Below are 25483 nucleotides of genomic sequence, written 5' to 3'. Positions count from 1 at the left end.
GCAGTTGAATTGATCTAATTCCTCTTGCATGACATCTATCCAACTTGGATCGGCTAAAGCTTCATCAATTTCTTTTGGTTCTAGTTGTGATAGAAAGCATGAGAACATTGCATCTTGTTGTTGATTCCTAGTAGATGATCGCGTTTTTACTCCGTCACTTGGATCTCCAATGACTAAGTCATGTGTGTGACTTCTTAGCCATTTTCGATTTGGTTGGAAATTTGTTGGATTCTCAGAGTTTCCTTCTTGATGTGATTCCACTTGTTGTGTATTATTGACGGATGCTTCTTCGGTTTCAACTACTGGAATTTCTTCTTGTGCAATTTCGAGTGCAACAGGCATGCGTGACATTTCGGGTTCCTCATTGCATATTGCCTCAAATTGGTGAATACCCATGTCACTTGATTCTTCTACTTCCTGCAACACATCATCTTCGAACAACTCATAAGAATTATTCAAATCACAATTACCTTCACCATTTTTGCCATTTTTGTCGTGATTCTCGTCGAACACAACATGAATTGATTCTTCTACCACCATTGTTGATTTGTTGAATATTCTGTATGCTTTGCTGGTGGATGAATATCCCAAAAATATTCCTTCGTTCGCACGTTCGTCAAAAGTCTTTAATTGAGACTTTCCATTAACAAGTACAAAACATTTACAACCAAATGTATGAAAATAGGTGAGATTGGGTTTTCTCCCTTTCCATAATTCATATGGTGTTTTGTTATAAGACTTGTGGATTAGACTGCGATTTTGAGTATAGCACGCCGTGTTAATCGCTTCTGCCCAAAATCTTTTTGGTAGTCCGGCGGCCGTTATCATGACTCGTGCGGCTTCCTTGAGCGTTCGATTTCTTCTTTCAGCTACACCATTTTGTTGCGGCGTTCGTGCGGCAGATAATTGATGTAAAATTCCTTGTGAATTGCAAACGATTGAATCACTCTGTTCACGAACTCTGTTCCTCGATCGGTTCGTATTGTTGCAATCTTCATGTCTTTTTCGACTTATAGTAGCTTTAATAGCTCCGACAACTTTGATAAGACTTCATCCTTTTTCTTGATGAATATTGTCCATGTGTACCTAGAAAAATCGTCAACAACAACCAAACTATATTTCTTACCACTTATACTTACTGGGTCTACTAGACCAAATAAATCCATGTGCAGTAGACTTAAGGGTCTTGATGTTGACTCTTGAGCTTTGACTTTGAATGATGCTTTTATTTGTTTTCCTTTCTGGCATGCATCACAAATTTGATTTTTCTTGAACACAATGTTGGGCAGTCCTTCAACTAGATTATTCCTTGCAAGCTTGTTGATGGTTTTGAAATTCAAATGATTTAGCCTTCTGTGCCATTCCCAACAAACTTCATTCAAATTATTTGCCATCAAGCATACGGATTCCTTTGTTGTACTCCAATCCACTACATACATGTTTTTCTTTCTTGATCCGGCGAGTACGACTTCATTCGTGGATTCGTTCTTGACTTGACATTTGCCTTTGTAAAATTCTACGAGATATCCTTTGTCGCAAAATTGACTTGTACTAAACAAGTTAAATTTTAATCTTTCGACATAAGATACGTCATCAATTCGTAGACCATTTTTCACAATTGCGCCGGTTCCTTTTGTCATTCCATATCGATCGTTTCCACCGAACACTACTTTTGGTCCTTCGATACTTTTGAACTCAACTAGACTAGCTTTATTGCCGGTCATGTGTCGAGAGCATCCGCTATCGAAATACCAAATTTCCTGCAAAACAGATTAATTATTTTTAGGTACCCACACTTGTTTGGGTCCTTTTGCGTTAGTAATTTTTGGCATCCAAATCCACCTAGATCCCACTGATCCAAGAGTAGGTGATTTGTAACCATTAAAAACATTATAATCATAACACACTTTCGAATAATGATTCGGTGCGGGTTGGGAAGCTGATAGTTGCTTGACTCTATGAAACAAATTAAATCTGGACTTGGTCCATGGTTTATGTTCAAGCGACCAATCTTCTTCTGAGGGATATAATCTCCCAGCCCCAATTCTCGGAATTCTTCCCATATTCCTATGAGGTTTTGTTGCACTAGACTCGTTGGTTCTCCTTTGAGATACAAATTTTTGCCTTTTAAAATTTTGTTGTCTTGCCAAAATGTCATTGTGTTGTTTCGGCCTAGCAACAACTTTCTGGGCATTAATTTTGTTTCCAACTCCTTGTCTCATTGTGCTATGTTGACTTTTTACAAATTTTACCACTGGAACTTTATTGATTAAAGTAGTAGTAGAATTAGTCAACTTTTGAGGGGTTTTAGAACATGATGGATCGTAGCCCAGTCCGGCTTTATCTCCAGCGGGTTTTTGCATGTTTACCATTTTATCCATTATTTTGGATGAATGCGTAAATGATGCAATAACTTCCCGAAGGTTATGTTCTCTAACCTCTCTAGCTTTGCACTCTTCTTGAAGTCGAATATTTTCGGCTTTCAATTTACTCATTTCATTTAGAGCATTTTGCAATTTTTGCGCCATTTCTTCCTTTTCAAGAATTAATGAATTATTGCGCTCTTTGACTTGAGTATGAGTGTCCATGACTTTTTGACAATCTTCCATGAGACTTTGAAATGATTCTTGAGTCTCGAAAGAGGTGTCAACGGAACTAAAAGAACTAAAAGAGCTAGAAGATACCTCTTCGTCGATTTCGCGCGCCATTAAACATTCTTTATGTTCGAATGATTTTCCAACTAAGCACAGTAGCGCCGTATCTTCTTGTGAGGAATCACTTTCATCATTAGATGAATCTCCAGATTCACTTGCTTCTAGCGGATCACTTATCAACGCCTTTCGTTTGTCCTTCTTTAATCTCTTTTCCTTTGACTTGTATTCTTCCTGTGAAGGGTTAGTAGCATTCGGATTTTTGCTTACCTTGGGGTGTGGACATTCTGCCATAAAATGTCAAGGTTTTCTACAATTATAACACACATTTGTGTTATCTTCGATCGGTTCCTTTCTTGATCTTCTATTTTCTCGAAAGAAACTTGCTTGTGGTGATCCTTTGTTCTTTCGCATGAACTTCCTGAATTTTCTAACAAATAGAGAAAATTGTTCGTCAGATAAAAAATCATTATTTCCTACTGACCTTGATGTAGACGGTTGATCGGCCAATAATGCGGATGTTCGTTCATCGCGTTCTTTCTCGACTCGTGTCTTCATTTCGAACTCATACGCCTTAAGATCACTAAAGAGTTTATCCGTAGATAATGTCCTTAGATCTCTATGATCGCGCATTGCGGTCACCTTCATATCCCAATTTGTAGGTAGTCCGCGTAGCACTTTGAGCGATATTTCTTTCTGGGTAATGGTCTTTCCCAGATCCGTGATTTCTCCAAGAATTTTGATCAATCGAGCTTCCATGTCGGTGATGCTTTCATTCAGTAGCATTTTGAAATCTTTGAACCTCTTCATGGCAATGGTTAGTTTGTTGTCTTTTTCTTGTTCATCGCCTTCACCGATTCCGATAAGTGTATCCCATATTTCTTTTGCTGTGGTGCACTATCGAATCTTTGGGAATATGGTGTCATCGACCGCTTTGAACAAAATATCTTTGGCAATGTTGTCCAAATTATTTCGCCCTCTATCTTCCTTTGTCCACTCCATTTTTGGCTTTGGAATATATCGTGGAGCATCTGGATCTCGTGGAGTAGCAGTATTGGCTTCCATAATTTAGATAGGACCATTTGCGATGACTTCCCACATTTCATCATTCAACGCAGATAAGTGCACCTGCATACGTATTTTCCAATCATCAAATTTATCAAGTGAGAAAAGCAAATTTTGAGCAAGAGCCATATCTCTCTTCATCTTGAAGATTTTGAGATCTATCTAGCAGTCAAAATTGACTCAAATAGACAACCGCTCTGATACCACTTGTTGGTCCCGAATGGGTGGCGAGAAGTCTAGAGGGGGGGTGAATAGACTTCTCTAACTTTTCAAATTCTTTCGCAAAACACACAAGGCAAATAACACTTTAATTATATCAACTCTAAGTAACAAGCATCATCAAGATAAACAACTTAGAGTGTGCAGCGGAATAGGTAGCGGTATAGTGTTATGCTTAATAGTGTGGTGCTCAAAGAGAGATTCTAAACATGCAATACGTTAGAAACACTTAATATGGTTCAAATATAATGTACGCAAATTTTGGCTCGCATGCAAACGTGGGAACTATCAAACCCAGACAGATAAAGATACGCGATAAATCGTAATCGGGTTAGTTCGCAGTTAGAAAAAGCATGCACAAAATGTATGAGCAGTAAGTAAATAGAGAGAGAGATTTATCGTGGTTCAGAGGTGGTGTAATCCTCCTAGTCCACTCTTCTCCTTTCACTTCAAGGAGGAAATTCACTATTCTTCGATCACCCAGATACAATAGTGAATAAGTGTCCACCGACACTTCTCCGAGTGCTCCGCACAAAGCTACACTCCTCCAAGGTTTTTCGCAAGCTCCTCTTGTTACTCCGCCTTCCCGAGTACTTCGCACCAAGCTGTACTCCTACACCACGAGAACTACGCACAAAGCTACGTCCTCCAAGGGTTTTCACAAGCTCCTCTTGTTACTCTGCCCTTCACCACGAGTGCTACGCACAAAGCTACACTCAACCAGGGTTTTTCACTCTCTCTAGTTACTCCGCCCTCTTTCTACACTCAGTAGAGAATATTACACAGAAATAAAATTTCTCTCTCACTCAGACTTGAATTTTATCGTGTATAGCTCAATACATGACTTGATGATTGATTGGATATTCTTTGAGTTTGTATACTGTTCTTGTTCGTGATTCAAGTCTTCTTTTGTCTTCAAGTCTGCTTGGGCATTTTATAGCCAAAGAAAGCTATTTGCCCGTTGATCAACTTTCGATCTTGATCGTCCATTTTGAATTGTAGTTGATCTGATAATTTTGTCAACTTGATCTGCAATTGTAGGTAGATGTCATTTCTCCTTTTTGTCAGATGATTTGAATAAATTGCCCGTTGCCGTGTCTTGAATTTTGTAGCCTCCAAAATTTGAATAAGTTCGGCGCGGCGTGCTTGATTTTCTAATCCTTCATAAATGCTCTGACATTTCAAGTTGATCAAATAATTTAACTGCTGATTCTTGCTTGAGTATAAAATTGTTTCTCCGCAAATCAGCCTTCTTCGAGCGTCTCCGGTTCCACCGTAAAAACTTGATGTTCAGATGAAAATATATCAGATATTTTCTCCTTCATGATCCTTGTAAAATAATATACTGGAACCTCTGTAAAAACTTCACTGTTGTTCATGGTGAGATGCTCTGTTTCGAATTTCAAGCTTAGTCCACCATACTTGGTATGTTTCTCCATATGGTGCATGGCTTCTGTGAGACTTGTGCATTTTCCTTAGCTAGTCTCCATTAGCTAGTCTCCATTTTAGCTAGTCTCTCCTTAGCTAGTCTCTATTTAGCTAGTCTCTATTTAGCTAGTCTCCATTCTAGCTAGTCTCCATTCTAGTTAGTCTCTCCTTAGCTAGTCTCTCCTTAGCTAGTCTCCATTTAGCTAGTCTCCATTTAGCTAGTCTCCATTCTAGCTAGTCTCTTTTTCATGCTAGTCTTCATACGGTTATACGGTCCAAGCTAGTCTCCCATACGGTCTTCGTATACATTGAGCTAGTCTCTCATACGGTTATACGGTTCAAGCTAGTCTCTCATACGGTTATACGGTTCAAGCTAGTCTCCCATACGGTCTTCGTATACATTGAGCTAGTCTCTCATACGGTTATACGGTTCAAGCTAGTCTCCCATACGATCCAAGCTAGTCTCTCATACGGTGGAATTAGTCTCTCATACGGTCCAAGCTAGTCTCCAAAGCAAGCTTAAAAATTACTTCACTTGAGATTCAAACTAAGGATTACTTAGCTTAGCTCAAACGCGTTTCTTCCAACTCCTCTAGCATGGTTCTTGGTAACTTCTCCGCAACATAATTATGTTAAGCTATAATCCCGCTTAACATCGAAAATCAAAATATGATTTTCCAGACTTGTACATGGGTTGCATGATATAGGTGCACCATACTCCGTAGACAAGGACTGACTCAAATAGAATAAAATTGGGGACTACTTGATTTTTCAAAAATACATTCGGCTCATCAAAATTTACAATATATTCCTAACACGATGTACCAAACATCCTGCAAAAAAGATTAATTAACTTTAGGTACCCATACTTGCTTGGGTCCTTTGTTGTTAGTGATTTTTGGTAACCAAACCCACCTAGATCTTATTGAATTAAGATTGGGTGATTTGTAACCATTAGAAACATGATAATCATACTTCACTGTTGAAAATATTTTTTGTGCCGGGTTTTGAAAAACATTTTTATATTTTGGCACTTGGGAAGAGGATTGTTGCTTTGGTCTATAAAAAGCATTACATCTATTGCACAACCAATCCTTTTGAGTGGGATAAAATCTCCCAACTTTATTTCTAAAAAAGCTTCCCTCTTTTCTATGAAATCTTTTTGCACTTGACTCTTTGGCATATCTTTGCTTGACGAATTTTTGTTACTTAGCCGTATTATAAACTTGTTTCGGCCTTTCAACATTCAACTTTGCATTTGTTTGATAGCCAAGTCCTTGTCTCATCGTGCTATTCTGACTTTTAACAAATTTTACCACTTGAACTTTATTATTTAAAGTAGTAGTAGAATTAGTCAGATTTTGAGGGGTTTGAGAACATGTGGAGTCATAACCGATTCCGGTTCTATCTCCTGATGGCTTTTGCATGCTCACCATTTTATCCATAATTTTGGACGAATTAGTGAACGTAGCAATAGTAGCTCTAAGATTATGTTCTCTAACCTCTCTTGCTTTACACACTTCTTGAAGATGAATATTTTCATTCTTCAATTTACTCACTTCAAGTAAAGCATCTTGCAATTTTTTATTCATTTCTTCTTTTTCAAGAATTAGAATATTATTGCGCTCCTTGAGTTGAGGATGAGTGAGCATAATCTCTTGACATTCTCGCGTTAGATTGTCAATAGATTCACGAGAAAAAGAGGAATTAACAGAATTGAAAGAATTAGAACTTACCTCTTCTTCCTCTGCGTCAAGAGCCATAAGACAATCTTCACTTGTACTCAACTCAATTGACTTGCATCGCTTGATGATGAATCCTCCGATCATCCGAATATGAACTTTCATCGCTTGATGATGAATCCTCCGAATCATCATTTTCATTTGGTTCGTTTCCAACGAGAGCTTTTCTTTTGTCGCGCTTGAACCTTTTGCTTTCGGATTTGTTCGGCGTAGATTCAACATTTTTGCCTTGATACTTGCTAACGATCGGATACGGACAATTTATTTTAAAATGTCCGGGTTTGCGGCAATTATAGCACAAATTGTTGTTTTCTTCGACTTTTTCATCTTGTGGGGTGCGAGAGACGAATTTTCCATGAGCAGAATTTTTGTTGTCTCCTTTTCGCATAAACCTTTTATCTTTTCACAAAAAGACCAAACTGTTCGTCAGTCATAAAATCAACATTATTTTCTACTGACCTGGAGGTTGACGGTTGTTCGGCCATTAGAGCATAATTTCGAACTTCATGAACATCATCATCTTTGGCCTTCATTTCGAACTCATATGCTTTTAGATCACTAAATAATTTGTCTGTTGACAACATTCTTAGATCTCGGTGATCGCACATAGCCGTAACCTTCATATCCCATGCAGATGGTAAGCCTCGTAGAATTTTGAGATTAATTTCTTTTTGGCTAATATTTTTGCCAAGATCACTAATCTCTCCAAGAACTTTGATCATTCGAGCTTCCATGTCTGCAACACTTTCATTTGAGAGCATTTTGAAATCTTCGAACTTCTTCATGGCGATTGTGAGCTTATTGTCTTTTTCTTGTTCATCTCCTTCGCCAATCTTGATGAGAGTTTCCCATATTTCTTTGGTAGTGGCACACTTTCGGATCTTCGGAAATATTGTATCATCAACGGCTTTGAATAGAATATCCTTGGCAATATTGTCAAGATTATTCCGCGTTCTATCGTCCGATGTCCATTCCGGCTTTGGCTTTTGTACGTACTGTGGAGCATCCGGGGATATAACAAACGCCGTATTGACTTTTAATATTTCGATAGGGCCAGTGGAAATAACTTCCCACATTTCATCGTGTAAAGCCGATAAGTGTACCTGCATACGAACTTTCCAATCATCAAATTTATCAAGAGAGAATAATAGATTTTGACCTAAATCTTTCTTCATCATCATCACGAGAGATGTGAAAGATTAATCCAATTCACACACTTTGTAGAATGGATCAGCCTAGCAGTCAAAAACAGTTAACCCAGTTGGGTAACGTGTTTAAATACCAAGGGTTGGTATAAACTGACTCAAATAGGCTACAGGCTCTGATACCAATTGTTGGTCCCAAAAGAGGTAAGGTGAAAGTCTAGAGGGGGGGGGGGGGGGTGAATAGACTTTCAAACTTTTTCGCACAGCACAACAATTGCTAAGACAAAGATAAACCAAAACTCTTAACTAGATTGTTAGAGTATGGTGCACAGCGGAAATAAATAAACATAAAGTGTGTGTGAGATTGTGTGAGCAGTATATCTTCGTGTAGAGCGTATATGTAAAGAGCAGTAAGTAAAGAAAACAGTAAAGAACACAAGACAATTATAGTGGTCCGCGAAGTGGTGTAATCCTCCTACTCCACTTGCTCTTTTCTCCAAGAGCCAATTCACTATATATACCACTCCTTGGTTCCAAGATACAATGAATTCCGTGATCTAGTGCTTTGATCACAAAGCCCGCACTAATCACGCCCAGTGACACCACACTGCTGCTTCGGGTTTCACGTCGCCGCGCTACTATCCCAGGATTTCACGACTCCGCGTTACTTTCCCCCCGTCTTCCACACTCCGATAGAAACGTATACTGTGATCTAGTGCTTTGATCACCAAGCCCACACCAATCACACCCAGTGCCTCCGACACTGCTGCTTCGGATCTCACAGCTCCGTGTGACAATCCAGGATTTCACAGCTCCGTGCTACTTTCCTCCCTTCTCTTGTTTTTCTCCAAAACAAGTGTTGTCTTGCTTCCAACTTCTGAGACTCTGTAGTTGATCTTCAATGATGCGCAGGTCTCTTTGATGAAGATAAACACTCTGGAAAGATTTCTCCTGATAGCTCTGAGTGTTTTCTCTCTTTGAATATATCAACTAAAGCACTTGATATTTTTGCTCTGCTTTGCTCTGTTTAAGAACTCTCTGAATATTTTTCTTTTGAAGCTCTCTGAGTTCTTTTTCTTTTCTCACACTTGAAGATTTTAGCTCTTTTAAGCTTAATTGCTCTATTCGATCCTTTGATGGATTCGAATTTTCTGCTCTCTTGTTCGTGAGTTCGTTGTATGCTCTTCTGCTCTTCTTCACTGCTGCTTCAAGTCTTCATATCTTCATCATTTTATAGCTGGTGATGAGAATTCGTCCGTTGGAAAGAGACGCTCCCATGTCAGAGATCTTATCTTATCTTCTGCAAAAATGTCAGAAAGAGATAAGCTAGCCGTTTGAAAGATCTTCATCTCCATGTAAATGAGCTCCCAAACTTCATCTGATATTCCTCTGGTTTTACGTTGAGTGGAAATATCTGGGTCTCCGTTTTGGTGTAGAATGGCTTCTCTGATTAGCTCTGAAGTGGTCCTTGTATCTCTGGGATTCAAAAATAATCTTTATTTTAATCCCATACTAGTTAGACTAGTATTTTCCTTGTGAGAATATTTTTCACTGTAAGTTCTGCTTCATCTTCTTCATTCTCACGTCTGGGTGTTCTTCTTCATTCTCACGTCTGGGTGTTCTCAGACTTCAAACTTCCACCCAATTTGAATTTCTCCTTTGTAATTGACACCCAATTTCAATTGGCTTGTAATTGGCACCCAAATTGAATTTCTTCCACCCAATTTGAATTTTTCCTTTGTAATTGACACCCAATTTCAATTGGCTTGTAATTGGCACCCAAATTGAATTTCTCCTTTGTAATTGGCTCCCAATTGACTTTGACTTGCAATTGGCTCCCAACATCTCCTGGTGCTCCAATTACTTCTCAATGTTGACTTCGAAATTGGACATCTCTTTGAATTTCATCTCAATTCAATTGCTCCACAATGTCTGTCTTCTTTTAATTGGTCCCGAATCTGAATTGCATCCCATACTACAACTTCAATTGGCTCCCAATTTCAATTCTACATTGGCTCCCACTCCCAACTTGAATTGATTCCCATGTGAAACTTGCTCCCAATTTCAATTTCTCTGAACTAGCTCCCAATTTCAATTAATCTCAATTTCTCTGAAACTGGCCTCCCAATTTCAATTCTACAATTGGCTCCCAACATGAATTGATTCCCATGTGAAACTTGCTCCCAATTTCAATTTCTCCGAACTAGCTCCCAATTTCAATTAATCTCAATTTCAATTGCTTCGAACTAGCTCCCAATTTCAATTGCTATGAAATCGGCTCCCAATTCCTTTAAATTGGCTCCCAAGTGCAATTGCTTCCCAATTTCCACTTGTAATCGGCGCCCAAAGCTTAAACTAGCGCCCAACTCCCAATTTCCACTTGTAATCGGCGCCCAAAGCTTAAACTAGCGCCCAACTCCATCAGATTAATTTAATTTGACTTCTCAAATTTTACATTGTAAAATTGTTGATGGTGAGTTTTGAACTTGAGCTATTTCAGATAATATATCAAGCATCATCCACTTTGTCCGTACAGCTTTTGATTAAATCTCCAATCACATTTGATGTACTTCTTTCTTTCCATAGATGCTTGATCTCCAAGTCAATTTCATGCATTCTTCCAATATTAATTTTCTTCACGAAAATTCTTCTGGGATATCTTCTTTGAGTAGTAGCGACGTGAATATTGTATCATTCATCTTCTTCTTCAATTTGTCATTTTCTCCAGACAAATTCTTGATTTTCGGCTTTATATCTTCTTCTTCTATTTTCATCCATCTTCCTTTGTTTTTCTCTTTTCATAATTAAATAATTTTCCGATCATGGTCTAAGACTCTACTAGACCTATGAAATAAAATTGGGGGATCTACAAATACAAATTTGGCATATCAAAACCATTACACTTTATTCCTAACATTTGCAACACTGCTCACCACTATACTACAACGACTCGCGCGGCTGAACTGGACAGTCACATATTACTATTTAAGTAAACCCAATCCAATGTGACACCATGGTGCGTGTGGCCATGTAATTGCAACTGAAACTAGCATTTCATAGTCGGACAAAGTACCTATTAGGTCCCCGTAGTGTAGCGTTTTGTTCAATTTAGTCATTGTACCTTTATTTCGTGTAATTTAGTCCATTTACTTTAAGATTTTGAACAATTAAGGACAATATTAACAACGATAATTTTTTCCGTTAAGTTTGTCCACGCGGCATTCGAACTGCCATATCAGATTGTGCGATATGGCATAAAAGAGTATAAATCAGACAAAAATAATGTTAACAGCTCTGACCTTAGCTCAGTTGGTAGAGTGGTGGACTGTAGTTGGACTAATCTAAATTGGAAATCCTTAGGTCGCTGGTTTGATTCCGGCAGGTTGGATTGATGTTCTACAATATTAAGATTTTTAATTTTTCCTTTGAAGAGCTAAAAAAAAAAAAAAAAAAAAAAAAAAAAAAAAAAAAAAAAGACGCAATTGCCAGGGATCGAACCCAAGTTTCTCGCGTGACAGGCGAGGATACTCACCACTATACTACAACGACTCGCACGGCAGTATAGGACAGTCACAAATTACTATTTAAGTAAACCCAATCAAATGTGGCATCATGGTTCGTGTGGTGATCTAATTGCAACTGAAACTAACATTTCATAGTCGGACAAAGTACCTGTTAGGTCCCTGTACTGAAGCGTTTTGTTCAATTTAGTTATTGTACCTTTATTTTGTGTAATCTAGTCCCGGTACTTTAAGATTTAGAACAATTAAGGACAACATTAACACCGATAATTTTTTCCGTTAAGTTTTTTTCTACGTAGCATTCGAACTGCCATGTCGGATTGTACGATGTGGCATAAAAGAGTACAACACGGACAAAAATATACTTAATAGCTTCGACCATAGTTCAGTTGGTAGAGTGGAGGACTGTAGTTTAATTAATCTAAATTGGAAATCCTTTGGTCGCTGGTTCGAATCCGGCAGGTCGGATTGATTTTTTACAATATTAAGCTTTTTAATTTTTCCTTTGAAGAGCTAAAAAAAAACGCTGTTGCCGGGGATCGAACCCAGGTCTCCCGCGTGACAGGCGGAAATACTCACCACCAATGCTGCTTTAAACATTAGGCGCCCCCTAAGCGGCTAGGGAGCACCTAGGCGCCGATTTTTTTATTTATTTTTTTTAAATTTTTTTTATTTTTAATAAAATTAAAAATTAAAATTTTTTAAATTTAGTAATAAAACGTAAGGTTTCTATAGTTGTTTCTTAGAAACTATTTACGAAAGTGGTTGTAAAATTGTTCAAAATATTGTTTAAACCATCTAAATACATAAAAAACTAAAATTAAGAACTAAAGAGGCATTTTTTTGAGAAATTAGTGGACCAAACAGCCAACGGCTGTTTGCGGTTTATAGATCTCGAAAAAATACGCGATTTGAAAAAAAAATTTGACCAAATCAGACAAGCGAGTCAAAAGTTATGCCATCCAAAACTTTTTCGACATTTTCAAAAAAAAAAAAAAAATTCGCCGAACCGGCCGGTTAGACAGTCTAGGCCATTCCTCGCGGCGGCCTCCCACCACCCATCGCCTAGGCGCGATTTTTGCAACACTGCTCACCACTATACTACAACGACTCGCGCGGCAGAACTGGACAGTCACATATTACGATTTAAGTAAACCGAATCCAATGTGGCACCATGGTGCGTGTGGCCATGTAATTGCAACTGAAACTAGCATTTCATAGTCGGACAAAGTACCTGTTAGGTCCCCGTAGTGTAGCGTTTTGTTCAATTTTGTTATTGTACCTTTATTTCGTGTAATTTAGTCCATTTACTTTAAGATTTTGAACAATTAAGGACCATATTAACACCGATAATTTTTTCCGTTAAATTTGTCCACGCGGCATTCGAACTGCCATGTCAGATTGTGTGATATGGCATAAAAGAGTATAAATCGGACAATAAAAATGTTAACAGCTCTGACATTCGCTCAGTTGGTAGAGTGGTGGACTGTAGTTGGACTAATCTAAATTGGAAATCCTTAGGTCGCTGGTTTGATTCCGGCAGGTTGGATTGATGTTCTACAATATTAAGCTTTTTAATTTTTCCTTTGAAGAGCTAAAAAAAAAAATAAAAAAAAGACACCGTTGCCGGGGATCGAACCCGAGTCTCCCACGTTACAAGCGGGGATACTCTCCACTATACTACAACGACTCGCGCCGCAGAATAGGATAGTCACAAATAACTATTTAAGTAAACCCAATCAAATGTGGCACCATGGTTCGTGTGGCGATCTAATTGCAATTGAAACTAACATTTCATTGTCGGACAAAGTACCTGTTAGGTCCCTGTACTGTAGCGTTTTATTCAATTTAGTTATTGTACGTTTATTTTGTGTAATCTAGTCCCGGTACTTTAAGATTTATAACAATTAAGGACAACATTAACACCATAATTTTTTCCGTTAAGTTTTTTTCTACGTGGCATTCGAACTGCCATGTCGGATTGTGCGATGTGGCATAAAAGAGTGCAATACGGACAAAAATATAGTTAATAGCTCCGACCTTAGCTCAGTTGGTAGAGCGGAGGACTGTAGTTTGATTAATCTAAGTTGGAAATCCTTTGGTCGCTGGTTTGAATCCGGCAGGTCGGATTGATTTTTTACAATATTAAGCATTTTAATTTTTCCTTTGAAGAGCTAAAAAAAAAACGCTGTTGCCGGGGATCGAACCCAGGTCTCCCGAGTGACAGGCGGGAATACTCACCACCAATGCTGCATAAAACGTTAGGCGCCCCCTAGGCGGCTAGGGGGCGCCTAGGCGCCGATTTTTTTATTTATTATTATAGTTTTTTTTTTATTTTTAATAAAATTACAAATTAAAATTTTTTAAATTTAGTAATAAAACATAAGGTATCCATAGTTGTTTCTTAGAAACTATTTACGAAAGTGGTGGTAAAATTGTTCAAAATATTGTTTAAACCATCTAAATAAATAAAAAACTAAAATTAAGAACTAAAGAGGCATTTTTTTGAGAAATTAGTGGACCAAACCGCCTTTGGCTGTTTGCGGTGTATAGATCTCGAAAAAATACGCGATTTGAAAAAAAAATTTGACCAAATCAGACAACCGAGTCAAAAGTTATGCCCTCCAAAACTTTTTCGACATTTTCAAAAAAAAAAAAAAAATTCCCCGAACCGCCCGGTTAGGCGGTCTAGGCCATTCCTCGCGGCGGCCTCCCCCGCCCAACGCCTAGGCGCGATTTTTGCAGCACTGCTCACCACTATACTACAACGATTCGCGCGGCAGTACAGGACTGTCACATATTACTATTTAAGTAAACCCAATCCAATGTGACACCATGGTGCGTGTGGCCATGTAATTGCAACTGAAACTAGCATTTCATAATCGGACAAAGTACCTGTTAGGTCCCCGTAGTGTAGCGTTTTGTTCAATTTAGTCATTGTACCTTTATTTCGTGTAATTTAGTCATTTTACTTTATGATTTTGAACAATTAAGGACAATATTAACACCGAAAATTTTTTCCGTTAAGTTTGTCAACGCGGCATTCGAACTGCCATGTCAGATTGTGCGAAATGGCATAAAAGAGTATAAATCGGACAAAAATAATGTTAACAGCTCAGACCTTAGCTTAGTTGGTAGAGTGGTGGACTGTAGTTGGACTAATCTAAATTGGAAATCCTTAAGTCGCTGGTTTGATTCCGGCAGGTTGGATTGATGTTCTACAATATTAAGCTTTTTAATTTTTCCTTTGAAGAGCTAAAAAAGAAAAAAAAAAAAAAGACGCCGTTGCCGGGGATCGAACCCGGGTCTCTCGCGTGATAGGCGGGGATACTCACCACTATACTACAACGACTCGCGCGGCAAAACAGGACTGTCACAAATTTCTATTTAAGTAAGTCCAATCAAATGTGGCACCATGGTTCGTGTGGCGATCTAATTGCAATTGAAACTAACATTTCATAGTCGGACAAAGTACCTGTTTAGTCCCTGTACTGTAGCGTTTTGTTCAATTTAGTTATTGTACGTTTTTTTTGTGTAATCTAGTCCCGGTACTTTAAGATTTAGAACAATTAAGGACAACATTAACACCATAATTTTTTCCGTTAAGTTTTTTTCTACGTGGCATTCGAACTGCCATGTCGGATTGTGCGATGTGGCATAAAAGAGTGCAATACGGACAAAAATATAGTTAATAGCTCCGACCTTAGCTCAGTTGGTAGAGCGGAGGACTGTAGTTTGATTAATCTAAGTTGGAAATCCTTAGGTCGCTGGTTTGAATCCGGCAGGTCGGATTGATTTTTTACAATATTAAGCATTTTAATTTTTCCTTTGAAGAGCTAAAAGAAAAACGCTGTTGCTGGGGATTGAACCCAGGTCTCCCGAGTGACAGGCGGGAATACTCACCACCAATGCTGCATAAAACGTTAGGCGCCCCCTAGGCGGCTAGGGGGCGCCTAGGCGCCGATTTTTTTATTTATTATTATAGTTTTTTTTTTTATTTTTAATAAAATTAAAAATTAAATTTTTTTAAATTTAGTAATAAAACATAAGGTTTCCATAGTTGTTTCTTAGAAACTATTTACGAAAGTGGTGGTAAAATTGTTCAAAATATTGTTTAAACCATCTAAATAAATAAAAAACTAAAATTAAGAACTAAAGAGGCATTTTTTTGAGAAATTAGTGGACCAAACCGCCTTTGGCTGTTTGCGGTGTATAGATCTCGAAAAAATACGCGATTTGAAAAAAAAATTTGACCAAATCAGACAACCGAGTCAAAAGTTATGCCCTCCAAAACTTTTTCGACATTTTCAAAAAAAAAAAAAAATTCCCCGAACCGCCCGGTTAGGCGGTCTAGGCCATTCCTCGCGGCGGCCTCCCCCGCCCAACGCCTAGGCGCGATTTTTGCAGCACTGCTCACCACTATACTACAACGATTCGCGCGGCAGTACAGGACTGTCACATATTACTATTTAAGTAAACCCAATCCAATGTGACACCATGGTGCGTGTGGCCATGTAATTGCAACTGAAACTAGCATTTCATAATCGGACAAAGTACCTGTTAGGTCCCCGTAGTGTAGCGTTTTGTTCAATTTAGTCATTGTACCTTTATTTCGTGTAATTTAGTCATTTTACTTTATGATTTTGAACAATTAAGGACAATATTAACACCGAAAATTTTTTCCGTTAAGTTTGTCAACGCGGCATTCGAACTGCCATGTCAGATTGTGCGAAATGGCATAAAAGAGTATAAATCGGACAAAAATAATGTTAACAGCTCAGACCTTAGCTTAGTTGGTAGAGTGGTGGACTGTAGTTGGACTAATCTAAATTGGAAATCCTTAAGTCGCTGGTTTGATTCCGGCAGGTTGGATTGATGTTCTACAATATTAAGCTTTTTAATTTTTCCTTTGAAGAGCTAAAAAAGAAAAAAAAAAAAAGACGCCGTTGCCGGGGATCGAACCCGGGTCTCTCGCGTGATAGGCGGGGATACTCACCACTATACTACAACGACTCGCGCGGCAAAACAGGACTGTCACAAATTTCTATTTAAGTAAGTCCAATCAAATGTGGCACCATGGTTCGTGTGGCGATCTAATTGCAATTGAAACTAACATTTCATAGTCGGACAAAGTACCTGTTTAGTCCCTGTACTGTAGCGTTTTGTTCAATTTAGTTATTGTACGTTTTTTTTGTGTAATCTAGTCCCGGTACTTTAAGATTTAGAACAATTAAGGACAACATTAACACCATAATTTTTTCCGTTAAGTTTTTTTCTACGTGGCATTCGAACTGCCATGTCGGATTGTGCGATGTGGCATAAAAGAGTGCAATACGGACAAAAATATAGTTAATAGCTCCGACCTTAGCTCAGTTGGTAGAGCGGAGGACTGTAGTTTGATTAATCTAAGTTGGAAATCCTTAGGTCGCTGGTTTGAATCCGGCAGGTCGGATTGATTTTTTACAATATTAAGCATTTTAATTTTTCCTTTGAAGAGCTAAAAGAAAAACGCTGTTGCTGGGGATTGAACCCAGGTCTCCCGAGTGACAGGCGGGAATACTCACCACCAATGCTGCATAAAACGTTAGGCGCCCCCTAGGCGGCTAGGGGGCGCCTAGGCGCCGATTTTTTTATTTATTATTATAGTTTTTTTTTTTATTTTTAATAAAATTAAAAATTAAATTTTTTAAATTTAGTAATAAAACATAAGGTTTCCATAGTTGTTTCTTAGAAACTATTTACGAAAGTGGTGGTAAAATTGTTCAAAATATTGTTTAAACCATCTAAATAAATAAAAAACTAAAATTAAGAACTAAAGAGGCATTTTTTTGAGAAATTAGTGGACCAAACCGCCTTTGGCTGTTTGCGGTGTATAGATCTCGAAAAAATACGCGATTTGAAAAAAAAATTTGACCAAATCAGACAACCGAGTCAAAAGTTATGCCCTCCAAAACTTTTTCGACATTTTCAAAAAAAAAAAAAAATTCCCCGAACCGCCCGGTTAGGCGGTCTAGGCCATTCCTCGCGGCGGCCTCCCCCCGCCCAACGCCTAGGCGCGATTTTTGCAGCACTGCTCACCACTATACTACAACGATTCGCGCGGCAGTACAGGACTGTCACATATTACTATTTAAGTAAACCCAATCCAATGTGACACCATGGTGCGTGTGGCCATGTAATTGCAACTGAAACTAGCATTTCATAATCGGACAAAGTACCTGTTAGGTCCCCGTAGTGTAGCGTTTTGTTCAATTTAGTCATTGTACCTTTATTTCGTGTAATTTAGTCATTTTACTTTATGATTTTGAACAATTAAGGACAATATTAACACCGAAAATTTTTTCCGTTAAGTTTGTCAACGCGGCATTCGAACTGCCATGTCAGATTGTGCGAAATGGCATAAAAGAGTATAAATCGGACAAAATAATGTTAACAGCTCAGACCTTAGCTCAGTTGGTAGAGTGGTGGACTGTAGTTGGACTAATCTAAATTGGAAATCCTTAAGTCGCTGGTTTGATTCCGGCAGGTTGGATTGATGTTCTACAATATTAAGCTTTTTAATTTTTCCTTTGAAGAGCTAAAAAAGAAAAAAAAAAAAAGACGCCGTTGCCGGGGATCGAACCCGGGTCTCTCGCGTGACAGGCGGGGATACTCACCACTATACTACAACGACTCGCGCGGCAAAACAGGACTGTCACAAATTTCTATTTAAGTAAGTCCAATCAAATGTGGCACCATGGTTCGTGTGGCGATCTAATTGCAATTGAAACTAACATTTCATAGTCGGACAAAGTACCTGTTTAGTCCCTGTACTGTAGCGTTTTGTTCAATTTAGTTATTGTACGTTTTTTTTGTGTAATCTAGTCCCGGTACTTTAAGATTTAGAACAATTAAGGACAACATTAACACCATAATTTTTTCCGTTAAGTTTTTTTCTACGTGGCATTCGAACTGCCATGTCGGATTGTGCGATGTGGCATAAAAGAGTGCAATACGGACAAAAATATAGTTAATAGCTCCGACCTTAGCTCAGTTGGTAGAGCGGAGGACTGTAGTTTGATTAATCTAAGTTGGAAATCCTTAGGTCGCTGGTTTGAATCCGGCAGGTCGGATTGATTTTTTACAATATTAAGCATTTTAATTTTTCCTTTGAAGAGCTAAAAGAAAAACGCTGTTGCTGGGGATTGAACCCAGGTCTCCCGAGTGACAGGCGGGAATACTCACCACCAATGCTGCATAAAACGTTAGGCGCCCCCTAGGCGGCTAGGGGGCGCCTAGGCGCCGATTTTTTTATTTATTATTATAGTTTTTTTTTTATTTTTAATAAAATTAAAAATTAAATTTTTTTAAATTTAGTAATAAAACATAAGGTTTCCATAGTTGTTTCTTAGAAACTATTTACGAAAGTGGTGGTAAAATTGTTCAAAATATTGTTTAAACCATCTAAATAAATAAAAAACTAAAATTAAGAACTAAAGAGGCATTTTTTTGAGAAATTAGTGGACCAAACCGCCTTTGGCTGTTTGCGGTGTATAGATCTCGAAAAAATACGCGATTTGAAAAAAAAATTTGACCAAATCAGACAACCGAGTCAAAAGTTATGCCCTCCAAAACTTTTTCGACATTTTCAAAAAAAAAAAAAAATTCCCCGAACCGCCCGGTTAGGCGGTCTAGGCCATTCCTCGCGGCGGCCTCCCCCCGCCCAACGCCTAGGCGCGATTTTTGCAGCACTGCTCACCACTATACTACAACGATTCGCGCGGGCAGTACAGGACTGTCACATATTACTATTTAAGTAAACCCAATCCAATGTGACACCATGGTGCGTGTGGCCATGTAATTGCAACTGAAACTAGCATTTCATAATCGGACAAAGTACCTGTTAGGTCCCCGTAGTGTAGCGTTTTGTTCAATTTAGTCATTGTACCTTTATTTCGTGTAATTTAGTCATTTTACTTTATGATTTTGAACAATTAAGGACAATATTAACACCGAAAATTTTTTCCGTTAAGTTTGTCAACGCGGCATTCGAACTGCCATGTCAGATTGTGCGAAATGGCATAAAAGAGTATAAATCGGACAAAAATAATGTTAACAGCTCAGACCTTAGCTCAGTTGGTAGAGTGGTGGACTGTAGTTGGACTAATCTAAATTGGAAATCCTTAAGTCGCTGGTTTGATTCCGGCAGGTTGGATTGATGTTCTACAATATTAAGCTTTTTAATTTTTCCTTTGAAGAGCTAAAAAAGAAAAAAAAAAAAGACGCCGTTGCCGGGGATCGAACCCGGGTCTCTCGCGTGACAGGCGGGGATACTCACCACTATACTACAACGACTCGCGCGGCAAAACAGGACTGTCACAAATTTCTATTTAAGTAAGTCCAATCAAATGTGGCACCATGGTTCGTGTGGCGATCTAATTGCAATTGAAACTAACATTTCATAGTCGGACAAAGTACCTGTTTAGTCCCTGTACTGTAGCGTTTTGTTCAATTTAGTTATTGTACGTTTATTTTGTGTAATCTAGTCCCGGTACTTTAAGATTTAGAACAATTAAGGACAACATTAACACCATAATTTTTTTCCGTTAAGTTTTTTTCTACGTGGCATTCGAACTGCCATGTCGGATTGTGCGATGTGGCATAAAAGAGTGCAATACGGACAAAATATAGTTAATAGCTCCGACCTTAGCTCAGTTGGTAGAGCGGAGGACTGTAGTTTGATTAATCTAAGTTGGAAATCCTTAGGTCGCTGGTTTGAATCCGGCAGGTCGGATTGATTTTTTACAATATTAAGCATTTTAATTTTTCCTTTGAAGAGCTAAAAGAAAAACGCTGTTGCTGGGGATTGAACCCAGGTCTCCCGAGTGACAGGCGGGAATACTCACCACCAATGCTGCATAAAACGTTAGGCGCCCCCTAGGCGGCTAGGGGGCGCCTAGGCGCCGATTTTTTTATTTATTATTATAGTTTTTTTTTTATTTTTAATAAAATTAAAAATTAAATTTTTTTAAATTTAGTAATAAAACATAAGGTTTCCATAGTTGTTTCTTAGAAACTATTTACGAAAGTGGTGGTAAAATTGTTCAAAATATTGTTTAAACCATCTAAATACATAAAAAACTAAAATTAAGAACTAAAGAGGCATTTTTTTGAGAAATTAGTGGACCAAACCGCCTTTGGCTGTTTGCGGTGTATAGATCTCGAAAAAATACGCGATTTGAAAAAAAAATTTGACCAAATCAGACAACCGAGTCAAAAGTTATGCCCTCCAAAACTTTTTCGACATTTTCAAAAAAAAAAAAAAATTCCCCGAACCGGCCGGTTAGGCGGTCTAGGCATTCCTCGCGGCGGCCTCCCCCCGCCCAGCGCCTAGGCGCGATTTTTGCAGCACTGCTCACCACTATACTACAACGATTCGCGCGGCCAGTACAGGACTGTCACATATTACTATTTAAGTAAACCCAATCCAATGTGACACCATGGTGCGTGTGGCCATGTAATTGTAACTGAAACTAGCATTTCATAATCGGACAAAGTACCTGTTAGGTCCCCGTAGTGTAGCGTTTTGTTCAATTTAGTCATTGTACCTTTATTTCGTGTAATTTAGTCCTTTTACTTTAAGATTTTGAACAATTAAGGACAATATTAACACCGAAAATTTTTTCCGTTAAGTTTGTCAACGCGGCATTCGAACTGCCATGTCAGATTGTGCGATATGGCATAAAAGAGTATAAATCGGACAAAAATAATGTTAACAGCTCAGACCTTAGCTCAGTTGGTAGAGTGGTGGACTGTAGTTGGACTAATCTAAATTGGAAATCCTTAAGTCGCTGGTTTGATTCCGGCAGGTTGGATTGATGTTCTAATATATTAAGCTTTTTAATTTTTCCTTTGAAGAGCTAAAAAAAAAAAAGACACCGTTGCCGGGGATCGAACCCGGGTCTCCCGCGTGACAGGCGGGGATACTCACCACTATACTACAACGACTCGCGCGACAGAACAGGACTGTTACAAATTTCTATTTAAGTAAGTCCAATCAAATGTGGCACCATGGTTCGTGTGGCGATCTAATTGCAATTGAAACTAACAATTCATAGTCGGACAAAGTACCTGTTTAGTCCCTGTACTGTAGGGTTTTGTTCAATTTAGTTATTGTACGTTTTTTTTGTGTAATCTAGTCCCGGTACTTTAAGATTTAGAACAATTAAGGACAACATTAACACCATAATTTTTTCCGTTAAGTTTTTTTCTACGTGGCATTCGAACTGCCATGTCGGATTGTGCGATGTGGCATAAAAGAGTGCAATACGGACAAAAATATAGTTAATAGCTCCGACCTTAGCTCAGTTGGTAGAGCGGAGGACTGTAGTTTGATTAATCTAAGTTGGAAATCCTTAGGTCGCTGGTTTGAATCCGGCAGGTCGGATTGATTTTTTTACAATATTAAGCATTTTAATTTTTCCTTTGAAGAGCTAAAAGAAAAACGCTGTTGCTGGGGATTGAACCCAGGTCTCCCGAGTGACAGGCGGGAATACTCACCACCAATGCTGCATAAAACGTTAGGCGCCCCCTAGGCGGCTAGGGGGCGCCTAGGCGCCGATTTTTTTATTTATTATTATAGTTTTTTTTTTATTTTTAATAAAATTAAAAATTAAATTTTTTTAAATTTAGTAATAAAACATAAGGTTTCCATAGTTGTTTCTTAGAAACTATTTACGAAAGTGGTGGTAAAATTGTTCAAAATATTGTTTAAACCATCTAAATACATAAAAAACTGAAATTAAGAACTAAAGAGGCATTTTTTTGAGAAATTAGTGGACCAAACCGCCTTTGGCTGTTTGCGGTGTATAGATCTCGAAAAAATACGCGATTTGAAAAAAAATTTGACCAAATCAGACAACCGAGTCAAAAGTTATGCCCTCCAAAACTTTTTCGACATTTTCAAAAAAAAAAAAAAATTCCCCGAACCGGCCGGTTAGGCGGTCTAGGCCATTCCTCGCGGCGGCCTCCCCCGCCCAGCGCCTAGGCGCGATTTTTGCAGCACTGCTCACCACTATACTACAACGATTCGCGCGGCAGTACAGGACTGTCACATATTACTATTTAAGTAAACCCAATCCAATGTGACACCATGGTGCGTGTGGCCATGTAATTGTAACTGAAACTAGCATTTCATAATCGGACAAAGTACCTGTTAGGTCCCGTAGTGTAGCGTTTTGTTCAATTTAGTCATTGTACCTTTATTTTGTGTAATTTAGTCCTTTTACTTTAAGATTTTGAACAATTAAGGACAATATTAACACCGAAAATTTTTTCCGTTAAGTTTGTCAACGCGGCATTCGAACTGCCATGTCAGATTGTGCGATATGGCTAAAAGAGTATAAATCGGACAAAAATAATGTTAACAGCTCAGACCTTAGCTCAGTTGGTAGAGTGGTGGACTGTAGTTGGACTAATCTAAATTGGAAATCCTTAAGTCGCTGGTTTGATTCGGCAGGTTGGATTGATGTTCTAATATATTAAGCTTTTTAATTTTTCCTTTGAAGAGCTAAAAAAAAAAAAAGACGCCGTTGCCGGGGATCGAACCCGGGTCTCCCCGCGTGACAGGCGGGATACTCACCACTATACTACAACGACTCGCGCGGCAGAACAGGACTGTCACAAATTTCTATTTAAGTAAGTCCAATCAAATGTGGCACCATGGTTCGTGTGGCGATCTAATTGGCAATTGAAACTAACATTTCATAGTCGGACAAAGTACCTGTTTAGTCCCTGTACTGTAGGGTTTTGTTCAATTTAGTTATTGTACGTTTTTTTTGTGTAATCTAGTCCCGGTACTTTAAGATTTAGAACAATTAAGGACAACATTAACACCATAATTTTTTCCGTTAAGTTTTTTTTTCTACGTGGCATTCGAACTGGCATGTCGGATTGTGCGATGTGGCATAAAAGAGTGCAATACGGACAAAAATATAGTTAATAGCTCGACCTTAGCTCAGTTGGTAGAGCGGAGGACTGTAGTTTGATTAATCTAGGTTGGAATCCTTAGGTCGCTGGTTCGAATCCGGCAGGTCGGATTGATTTTTTACAATATTAAGCATTTTAATTTTTCCTTTGAAGAGCTAAAAAAAAAAACGCTGTTGCTGGGGATTGAACCCAGGTCTCCCGAGTGACAGGCGGGAATACTCACCACCAATGCTGCATAAACGTTAGGCGCCCCTAGGGGGCGCCTAGGCGCCGAATTTTTTATTTATTATTATAGTTTTTTTTTTATTTTTAATAAAATTAAAATTAAATTTTTTTAAATTTAGTAATAAACATAAGGTTTCCATAGTTGTTTCTTAGAAACTATTTACGAAAGTGGTGGTAAAATTGTTCAAAATATTGTTTAAACCATCTAAATACATAAAAAACTAAAATTAAGAACTAAAGAGGCATTTTTTTGAGAAATTAGTGGACCAAACCGCCTTTGGCTGTTTGCGGTGTATAGATCTCGAAAAAATACGCGATTTGAAAAAAAAATTTGACCAAATCAGACAACCGAGTCAAAAGTTATGCCCTCCAAAACTTTTTCGACATTTTAAAAAAAAAAATTCCCCGAACCGGCCGGTTAGGCGGTCTAGGCCATTCCTCGCGGCGGCCTCCCCCCGCCCAGCGCTAGGCGCGATTTTTGCAGCACTGCTCACCACTATACTACAACGATTCGCGCGGCAGTACAGGGCTGTCACATATTACTATTTAAGTAAACCCAATCTAATGTGACACCATGGTGCGTGTGGCCATGTAATTGTAACTGAAACTAGCATTTCATAATCGGACAAAGTACCTGTTAGTCCCGTAGTGTAGCGTTTTGTTCAATTTACTCATTGTACCTTTATTTCGTGTAATTTAGTCCTTTTACTTTAAGATTTTGACAATTAAGGAAATATTAACACCGAAAATTTTTCCGTTAAGTTTGTCACGGCGGCATTCGAACTGCATGTCAGATTGTGCGATATGGCATAAAAGAGTATAAATCGGACAAAAATAATGTTAACAGCTCAGACCTTAGCTCAGTTGGTAGAGTGGTGGACTGTAGTTGGACTAATCTAAATTGGAAATCCTTAAGTCGCTGGTTTGATTCCGGCAGGTTGGATTGATGTTCTAATATATAAGCTTTTTAATTTTTCCTTTGAAGAGCTAAAAAAAAAAAGACGCCGTTGCCGGGGATCGAACCCGGGTCTCCCGCGTGACAGGCGGGATACTCACCACTATACTACAACGACTCGCGCGCAGAACAGGACTGTCACAAATTTCTATTTAAGTAAGTCCAATCAAATGTGGCACCATGGTTCGTGTGGCGATCTAATTGCAATTGAAACTAACATTTCATAGTCGGACAAAGTACCTGTTTAGTCCCTGTACTGTAGCGTTTTGTTCAATTTAGTTATTGTACGTTTATTTTGTGTAATCTAGTCCCGGTACTTTAAGATTTAGAACAATTAAGGACAACATTAACACCATAATTTTTTCCGTTAAGTTTTTTTCTACGTGGCATTCGAACTGCCATGTCGGATTGTGCGATGTGGCATAAAAGAGTGCAATACGGACAAAAATATAGTTAATAGCTCCGACCTTAGCTCAGTTGGTAGAGCGGAGGACTGTAGTTTGATTAATCTAAGTTGGAAATCCTTAGGTCGCTGGTTTGAATCCGGCAGGTCGGATTGATTTTT

General features: G+C 38.5%; 14 non-coding genes across 14 annotated transcripts; 8 read left to right on the top strand and 6 right to left on the bottom strand.

Annotated features, from left to right (window-relative positions):
• Positions 1–13806: 13806 nt before the first annotated feature.
• TRNAY-GUA lies at positions 13807–13900 on the top strand. The gene is made up of 2 exons: positions 13807–13843; positions 13865–13900. It is a non-coding gene; the product is annotated as a tRNA-Tyr (tRNA).
• A 1151-nt stretch (positions 13901–15051) lies between these two features.
• TRNAD-AUC lies at positions 15052–15123 on the bottom strand. The gene has a single exon. It is a non-coding gene; the product is annotated as a tRNA-Asp (tRNA).
• A 345-nt stretch (positions 15124–15468) lies between these two features.
• TRNAY-GUA lies at positions 15469–15562 on the top strand. The gene is made up of 2 exons: positions 15469–15505; positions 15527–15562. It is a non-coding gene; the product is annotated as a tRNA-Tyr (tRNA).
• A 1150-nt stretch (positions 15563–16712) lies between these two features.
• On the bottom strand, positions 16713–16784 carry TRNAD-AUC. Its single transcript has one exon. It is a non-coding gene; the product is annotated as a tRNA-Asp (tRNA).
• A 345-nt stretch (positions 16785–17129) lies between these two features.
• Positions 17130–17223, top strand: TRNAY-GUA. Its single transcript has 2 exons — positions 17130–17166; positions 17188–17223. It is a non-coding gene; the product is annotated as a tRNA-Tyr (tRNA).
• Positions 17224–18372: 1149 nt separating this feature from the next.
• Positions 18373–18444, bottom strand: TRNAD-GUC. Its single transcript has one exon. It is a non-coding gene; the product is annotated as a tRNA-Asp (tRNA).
• A 345-nt stretch (positions 18445–18789) lies between these two features.
• TRNAY-GUA lies at positions 18790–18883 on the top strand. Its single transcript has 2 exons — positions 18790–18826; positions 18848–18883. It is a non-coding gene; the product is annotated as a tRNA-Tyr (tRNA).
• A 1150-nt stretch (positions 18884–20033) lies between these two features.
• TRNAD-GUC lies at positions 20034–20105 on the bottom strand. Its single transcript has one exon. It is a non-coding gene; the product is annotated as a tRNA-Asp (tRNA).
• A 345-nt stretch (positions 20106–20450) lies between these two features.
• TRNAY-GUA lies at positions 20451–20544 on the top strand. The gene is made up of 2 exons: positions 20451–20487; positions 20509–20544. It is a non-coding gene; the product is annotated as a tRNA-Tyr (tRNA).
• Positions 20545–21686: 1142 nt separating this feature from the next.
• TRNAD-GUC lies at positions 21687–21758 on the bottom strand. The gene has a single exon. It is a non-coding gene; the product is annotated as a tRNA-Asp (tRNA).
• A 345-nt stretch (positions 21759–22103) lies between these two features.
• On the top strand, positions 22104–22197 carry TRNAY-GUA. Its single transcript has 2 exons — positions 22104–22140; positions 22162–22197. It is a non-coding gene; the product is annotated as a tRNA-Tyr (tRNA).
• Positions 22198–23755: 1558 nt separating this feature from the next.
• On the top strand, positions 23756–23848 carry TRNAY-GUA. Its single transcript has 2 exons — positions 23756–23792; positions 23813–23848. It is a non-coding gene; the product is annotated as a tRNA-Tyr (tRNA).
• Positions 23849–24965: 1117 nt separating this feature from the next.
• TRNAD-GUC lies at positions 24966–25036 on the bottom strand. Its single transcript has one exon. It is a non-coding gene; the product is annotated as a tRNA-Asp (tRNA).
• Positions 25037–25380: 344 nt separating this feature from the next.
• On the top strand, positions 25381–25474 carry TRNAY-GUA. Its single transcript has 2 exons — positions 25381–25417; positions 25439–25474. It is a non-coding gene; the product is annotated as a tRNA-Tyr (tRNA).
• The last annotated feature ends 9 nt before the right edge of the window (positions 25475–25483 follow it).

The sequence above is a fragment of the Ipomoea nil genome, unplaced genomic scaffold (genome assembly GCF_001879475.1).
Source record: "Ipomoea nil cultivar Tokyo-kokei standard unplaced genomic scaffold, Asagao_1.1 scaffold2701, whole genome shotgun sequence".
NCBI classification, from domain to species: Eukaryota; Viridiplantae; Streptophyta; class Magnoliopsida; order Solanales; family Convolvulaceae; genus Ipomoea; species Ipomoea nil.
This window is presented reverse-complemented; position numbering and strand designations above follow the sequence as displayed.